This window comes from Chiloscyllium plagiosum, unplaced genomic scaffold (assembly GCF_037043375.1).
Source record: "Chiloscyllium plagiosum isolate Xiang-an unplaced genomic scaffold, Cpla_swu_hap1 HiC_scaffold_5, whole genome shotgun sequence".
NCBI classification, from domain to species: domain Eukaryota; kingdom Metazoa; phylum Chordata; class Chondrichthyes; order Orectolobiformes; family Hemiscylliidae; genus Chiloscyllium; species Chiloscyllium plagiosum.
Genome location: NW_028270143.1, coordinates 3,389,708 through 3,397,188, shown reverse-complemented (window position 1 = coordinate 3,397,188; position 7,481 = coordinate 3,389,708).

The window sequence follows — 7,481 nt, the reverse complement described above, 5'->3', positions numbered from 1 at the left end:
TGGCAATGACGGAATGACATCACAGGTTCTAAAACGTGACAGTGCAAGATAATAGACGATGACATATCCCTCCCAGATCATCCCAATGCCTTCTATGCTCGCTTTGAGCAGACATTTGGTGTAGAGGTAACCCCTATTCCGACAAGTCCTGATGAACCCATCCCAACAGTCACTGCATCAGAGGTCAGATCAGTTTTCCTTCATGTGAATCCAAGGAAAGCGATGGGATCAGACAGAGTACCAGGCCATGCACTCAGAGCATGTGCAGATCAAGGGGCAGAGGTCTTCTCAGACATATTCAACCTCTCCCTGCAGCAGGCCACTGTCCCTCCCTGTTTCAAGAGGGCCATCATCATCCCTGTGCCTAAGAAGGCTCATGCAGCATGTCTCAATGACTACCGCCCAGTGGCCCGAACTTCAGTGGTCATGAAGTGCTTTGAAAAGCTGGTCATAGCATTAATCAACTCCAGCCTCCCCACTACTTTTGACCCACTCCAATTTGCCTATCGGACCAACAGATCCCACGTCAGATACCATATCACTTGCCCTTCACTCCTCCCTAGGACATCTTGGCACCAAGAACAGTTATGTAAGAATTCTACCCGTTGACTACATTTCAGCCTTTAACACTATTATCCCTCGAGACTGATTACTAAACTTAGTGATCTCGGAACATGCCCCACTCTCTGTAACTGGATCCTCAGTTTCCTGACCCACAGGCCACAATCAGTGAAGATTGGGGACAATATTTCATCTGCACTAACCCTCAACACTGGACGCCCCCCACTCCCCTCCAGGTGTGCATACTCAGCCCCTACTGTACTCACTGTATACCTATGACTGCGTCGCCAAATACCAGACTAATGCCATTTACAAATTCGGTGATGACACCACCATAGTCGGTCGAATCTCAGATGGCGACGACAGACTACAGAAGGGAGGTGGTAGACCTGGAAGAATGGTGCACTGAGAACAACCTAGCTCTAAATGTTGGCAAAACCAATGAACTCATTATTGACTTTCCCGACACATTATCAGCACAGAGGTGGAACGAGTGGAGAGTGTCAAGCTCCTGGGAGTGGTCATCCACAACAAGCTTTCTTGGACTCTTCATGTGGGTACGCTGGTTACAAAGGCCCAACAACGTCTCCTCTTCCTCAGGCAGCTGAGGAAATTTGGCATGGCAGCAAATACCCTTGCCAAATTTTATAGATGTGCCATTGAGAGCATTCTGTCTGGATGTATCACTACCTGGTATGGCAACTGTACCATTCAAGATTGGAGACGGTTACAGAGAGTGGTGAACTCAGCCCAGACAATCACAAAGGCCAACCTCCCAACTATAGAATCCATCTACCAGGCCCGCTGTCAAGGAAAGGCTGCCAGCATTCTTAAAGATCCATCCCACCCTAGCAATGTTTTTCTACAACCTCTACCATTGGAGAGAAGATACAGAAGCCTGAACACACGTATCAGCCGGTTTCATAGCAGTTTCTACCTTACTGTTGTTAGAATACTAAATGGACTCACAAACTCTTAACATTCGCCTGTGCCTGTGTTTTTGTTTTTGCCGCTGTTTACCTATTATTCACTTATCTATGCTACTTAACTCTGTGATCTGCCTGTATTGCTCGAAAGACAAAGCTTTTCACTGTGCCTCGGTACACGGGATAATCAATTCAATTCAATTCAATTCCAGACTACATATTGGGCACATCCCTCTCTTAAGGGAAATGCAAATTGTTAAAATTTGGAATTACAGAGTCATAGAGATGTACAGCACGGAAACAAACTCTTCGATCCAACCCGTCCATGCCGACCAGATATCCCAACCCAATCTAGTCCCACCTGCCTGGTTCAAACCCCTCCAAATCCTTCCTATTCATATACCCATCCAGATACCTTTTAAATGTTGTAATTGTACCAGCCTCTACCACTTCCTCTGACAGCTCATTCCATACATGCACCACCCTCTGCGTGAAAAGGTTGCCCCTTAGGTCTCTTTTATATCTTTCCCCTCTCAGCCTAACCTTTAGTTTAGCCGTCTCATTCTGGACTTACCCACCTCAGGGAAAAGACTTTGTCTATTTATCCTATCCATGCCCCTCATGATTTTATAAACCTCTACAAGGTCACCCCTCAGCCACCGATGCTCCAGGGAAAACAGCCCCAGCCTATTCAACCTCTCCCTATAGCTCAAATCCTCTAACCCTGGCAACATCCTTTTAAATTTTTTCTAAACCCTTTCAAGTTTCACAACATCTTTCCAATAGAAAGGAGACCAGAAATGTATGCAATATTCCAACAGTGGCTTAACCAATGTCCTGTACAGCCGCAACATGACCTCCCAACTCCTGTACTCAATACTCTGACCAATAAAGGAAAGCATACCAAACGCCTTCTTCATTATCCTATCTACCTACAACTCCACTTTCAAGGAGCTATGAACCTGCACTCCAAGGTCTTTTTGTTCAGCAACACACCCGAGGACCTTACCATTAAGTGTATAAGTCCTGCTAAGATTTGCTTTTCCAAAATGCAGCACCTCATATTTATCTAAATTAAATTCCATCTGCCACTTATCAGCCCATTGGCCCATCTGATCAAGATCCCATTGTAATCTGAGGTAACCTTCTTCACTGTCCACTACACCTCCAATTTTGGTGTCATCTGCAAACTTGCTAATTATGCCTCTTATGCTCACATCCAAATCTTTTATATAAATGATGAAAATTAGTGGACCAACACCGATCCTTGTGGCACTCCACTGGTCACAGGCCTCCAGTCTGAAAAACAACTTCCACCACCACTCTCTAACTTCTACCTTTGAGCCAGTTCTGTATCCAAATGGCTAGTTCTCCCCGTATTCCATGAGATCTAACCTTGCTAACCAGTGTTCCATGGGAAACCTTGTCGAATGCCTTACTGATGTCCATATAGATCACATCTACTGCTCTGCCCTCATCAATCCTCTTTGTTACTTCTTCACAAGACTCAATCAAGTTTGTGAGACCTGATTTCCCACGCATAAAGCCATGTTGACTATCTCTAAACAGTCCATACCTTTCCAAATACATGTACATCCTAACACTCAGGTTTCCCTTCAACAACTTGCCCACCACCAACGTCAGGCTCACTGGTCTATAGTTCCCTAGCTTGCCCTTACCACCCTTCTTAAATAATGGCACCACAGTAGCCAACCTCCAGTCTTCCGGCACCTTACCTATGACTATCAATGCTAGAAATACCTCAGTAAGAGGCTCAGCAATCACTTCCCTAGCTTCCCAAGAGTTCTAGGGTACACCTGATCAGGTCCTGTGGATTTATCCACTTTTATGCATTTCAAGACATCCAGCACTTCCTCCTCTGTAACATGGACATTTTTCAAGATGTCACCATCTATTTCCCTCCGTTCTGTATCTTCCATATCCTTTTCCACAGTAAATACTACTGAAATTAACTTGATGAAACCTCAACAGACAAATTACCCCTTATTTTGTGAAGTATAATAGTTAGTAAAATAGTTTCTATGTCAAATGTTCACTTCAATTACTGTACATGCCAGTTGATACGCTTTATGAATCTATAGATTGAGTATCACTAAAAACAGAAAAGGATTTACATTATAGTTTTTTGGTACATACTTGGAGTATCAACAAAGCTGGATTTTTAAAAAAATATTCACCAAAGGAAGGATTTCACAACCAATTATCAAAGCTTGCCACGATTAAAGTATAGGATTTGATCATTTATTAATCAATATTAAGCTTTCTTTCTTCCTCTTTCTCTACAACCACCTTATACTTTTTTTAAGTTAATACAATAAAGCAGACAATTTTAGGTTACGGCCTTTACAGATGGCCCTAACTTTGACTAAGACTAGAATCAGGGTTTCAGCATCAACAAACATAAAGTTGTAACATAGTATTGAGACTGCTGCCCACTGGCACAAACGTTCTGAGATGCTACTTGTGGCTTGTTTCTCACACCCCATTTCACCAATCTCTTCGGTGATGATTTTCTACCTGATTTGCTTCCACCCTCCTCTGTTATTTCAGTCACCCCAGTGAATATGTAAGTGTGCAGTGAGTATTTGAGGGTTCAGAAGTGAACTGATGCAGGATACTGATATATTGTATTGGCTGCAATCTTACCATGAGAGCTGTATTCCTGCTGCCAGGGTGGAAAAGAACAACCTTTTCACGTGGTTTTAGTATTGACAAATTATGCTGCACGTTTCACATTGGAGCACAGCTGTTTTGACAAGTGTGTGCAACACAACCACAATAAGAGCAAAATGCTGTGAATGCTGGAGCCCTTCAAAGAAACAGAAAGGGCTGGAGAAATCCAGCAGGTCTGGCAACATCTGCAGAGTGAAAAGCAGACTTAATGTTCCAAGTCCCATGATTCTTCATTGGAACTGAAGAGGGCTGGAAAGTGATTGTATTTATACTATTGAAAAAGTGGGAGATAGAATGAGTGGAACAGATAGTCAGGGCACCCAGATCAAAGGGCAAATAGAGTCATATTAGTAGGATAAAGTGAAGATTGCAGATGCTGGAGATCAGGGTCGAAGAGTGTGGTGCTGGAAAAGCACAGCCAGTCAGGCAGCATCTGAGGAGCAGGAGAGTCGATGTTTCAGGCATAAGCTCTTCATCAGGAATGAGGCTAGTGGCCTAAGGGGGCTGAGAGATAAATGGGAGGGGTTGGGGGTGGGGGTGGGGGGTTTGCTGGGAATGCGATAGGTAGGTGAAGGTGGGGTGAAGGTGATAGGTCGGAGAGGAGGGTGGAGCAGATAGGTGGGAAGGAAGATGGACAGGTAGGACAGTTCAAGAGGGCGGTGCTGAGAAGAAAGGATCTGGGATGGGGGGGGGGAGACAAATAGGGAAACTGGAGAAATCCACATTGATCCTGTGTGGTCAGAGGGTTCCAAGGCAGAAGATGAGGCGTTCTTCCACTGGACACTGGGTGGTTAGGGTTTGGCGGTGGAGGAGAGTGCTTTTCCAGGCATAGAACAGAAATGTTAGCAAAGGAGCAAGAGGATGCATTGAAGTGGCAAGCAACTGGAAGGTTGGGGTCATTCTATGGAATGAACGGAGGTGTTGCATGCAGCAGAGATCCAGGTCTCACCAATGTAGAGGAGTGAACACAATAGACTAGACTAAAAAACACAAGTAAGATGCTGCTTCATCTGAACGTTGTGCTTAGCGCCCTGGACACTGAGGAAAGAATAAGTAAAATGGAAAGGTTTTTATCTACTGTGATTGCATGGACAGGTCACATGGGTAACTGAGGAATTTGTCAGAGTTATGAAGGAACAGATTGAGGTATCTTGGGGAAATGGTCCCTTCAGAAAGTGAAAGGGAGGGAGGGGAAATTTGGTGGTGGCATCCTGCTGGACGTAGCAAAACTGTGCAACTGAAATTTCGCTGCACATTTTCAAATATATCCTAACGGGTAATGCACAGTTAATTTGAGCTCTTTTGTGGTTATGGTCAGAAAAGAACACTGGAGAAAGAAATTAAAAATGGAATAGAATCATTAAGCATCATCTGAATAGAGGGAACCCCAATTTAAGACTTCATCCAAAGGACAGTGCCTCACTATTATTGTACTTGGTGGTAACTTGCTGAAGGACATCCTGAGGTCATAGAAGACACGATATAAATACAAATCTTTCTTTATTTCATATAATATCTCAATATTAGAGTTGATCTTTCTCTGCAACTGCTCTGTAGCTGTAACAATATATTCTGCGTTTTGTTCTCTTACCCTGATGTACTTCTGTAAGTTTTGATTTGACTGGTTGGCACATGGAACAAAAGTTTTCACTGTATCTCAATATGTGTGACAATCACAAATCAAAAAGAACAGCATTATCAGTTATGTCATGCTCACTTCATGGTTGACACAACAATGAGTCAGAACCCCAAAATACTATGAGTACTTTTAGCCCTAAAATCAAAAAGGTATTTTTTAAAAGGTGGCTGATACAGACAAAAATGGCTGCAGATATAGATTAAGTGGCTGGCTAAAGAAAGAGAATGATGAATTGTGTCAAAAAAAAAGTTCAAGCAAACTGACCTGTGATGTCTGGTGAGTACAAAGATACTAAACAGCTGACAATCCCTCTGCTCAGTAGCATGCCAATCCTTCAGATCTATTTAACTTCATTACACTTTCCTATTGTTTCTAATCTGTGCAGGTGAGCTGCATTAATATTTCTTCTAAAATGTAGTGATTAATAAACTCACTGTTTTGGTTAATTCCAGAGAGCCAAATTAAATTGTTGTCCTTTAAAGCATAAGTTCTCCCATTTGGGGAGAAAGGTATTGCGAATGGAAAGGTTTAAATTAACCTTGTTGCAAACAACTGAGGCGGTGGGTTAATAAAGAAGAGGAGCACTTCATCATCTTCTCACACGTGAGCATAACAGTTTGGCGTACTCCCAAGAGGTACTGTGAGAAATTGGAAACTTCACCCAAAGTCCAGTTGTAATATGGCACAGTTTTAGAAAAATGAGAGAAATGCCAGATGCCCATTCCCACCAAGGAACACCCACATTCTGCTTTCAGAAAAGTAACTCTAGAAGGAGAACATTTGAAGACAACAAAATGCTAAGAATATGGAAAACTAAATTTTGTGAATGATTACTTGAAACATTAAGCAATTAAAATGATTTAAATTTAATTTTTACAAGGCACATTTTTAAAAAAATCAATATGAGCATTTAGCTGTCTCTTTCCTTTGGCTTATTAAATAACTATTATGTTTGGCAGCCTTCCTGATGAGTCATAGAGTCATAGTAACATACAGCACGGAAACAGACCCTTCAGTCCAACTCGTCCATGCTGACCAGAAATCCTAAACAAATCTAGCCCCATTTGCCAGCACTGAGCCTATATCCCTCTAAACACTTTCTATTCATAGACCCATGCCTTTTAAATGTTGTAACCGTACAAGCCTCAAACACTTCATCTGGCAGCTCATTCCATACACACACCACTATCTGTGTGGAAAAGTTGCACCTGAGGTCCCATTTAAATTTTTCTCCTCTCACCTTCAACCTATGCCCCCTAGTTCTGACTCTCCCACCCTAGGGAAAAGACCTTGTCTATTTACCCTATCCATGCCCCTCATGATTTTATAAACCTCTATAAGGTCACCCCCTCAGCCTCCGACGCTCCAGGGAAAACAGCCCCAGCCTGTTCAGCCTCTCCCTATAGCTCAAATCTTCCAACCCTGGCAACATCCTTGTAAATCTTTTCTGAACCCTTTCAAGTTTCGCAACAGCCTTCCTGTAGGAGGGAGACCAGAATTGCACACAATATTCCAAAAGTGGCCTAACCAATGTCCTGTACAGCTGCAACATGACCTCCCAACTCCTATACTCAATGGACTGATCAATAAAGGAAAACATACTATATGCTTTCTTCACTATCCTATCTACCTGCGACTCTACTTTCAAGGAGCTATGAACC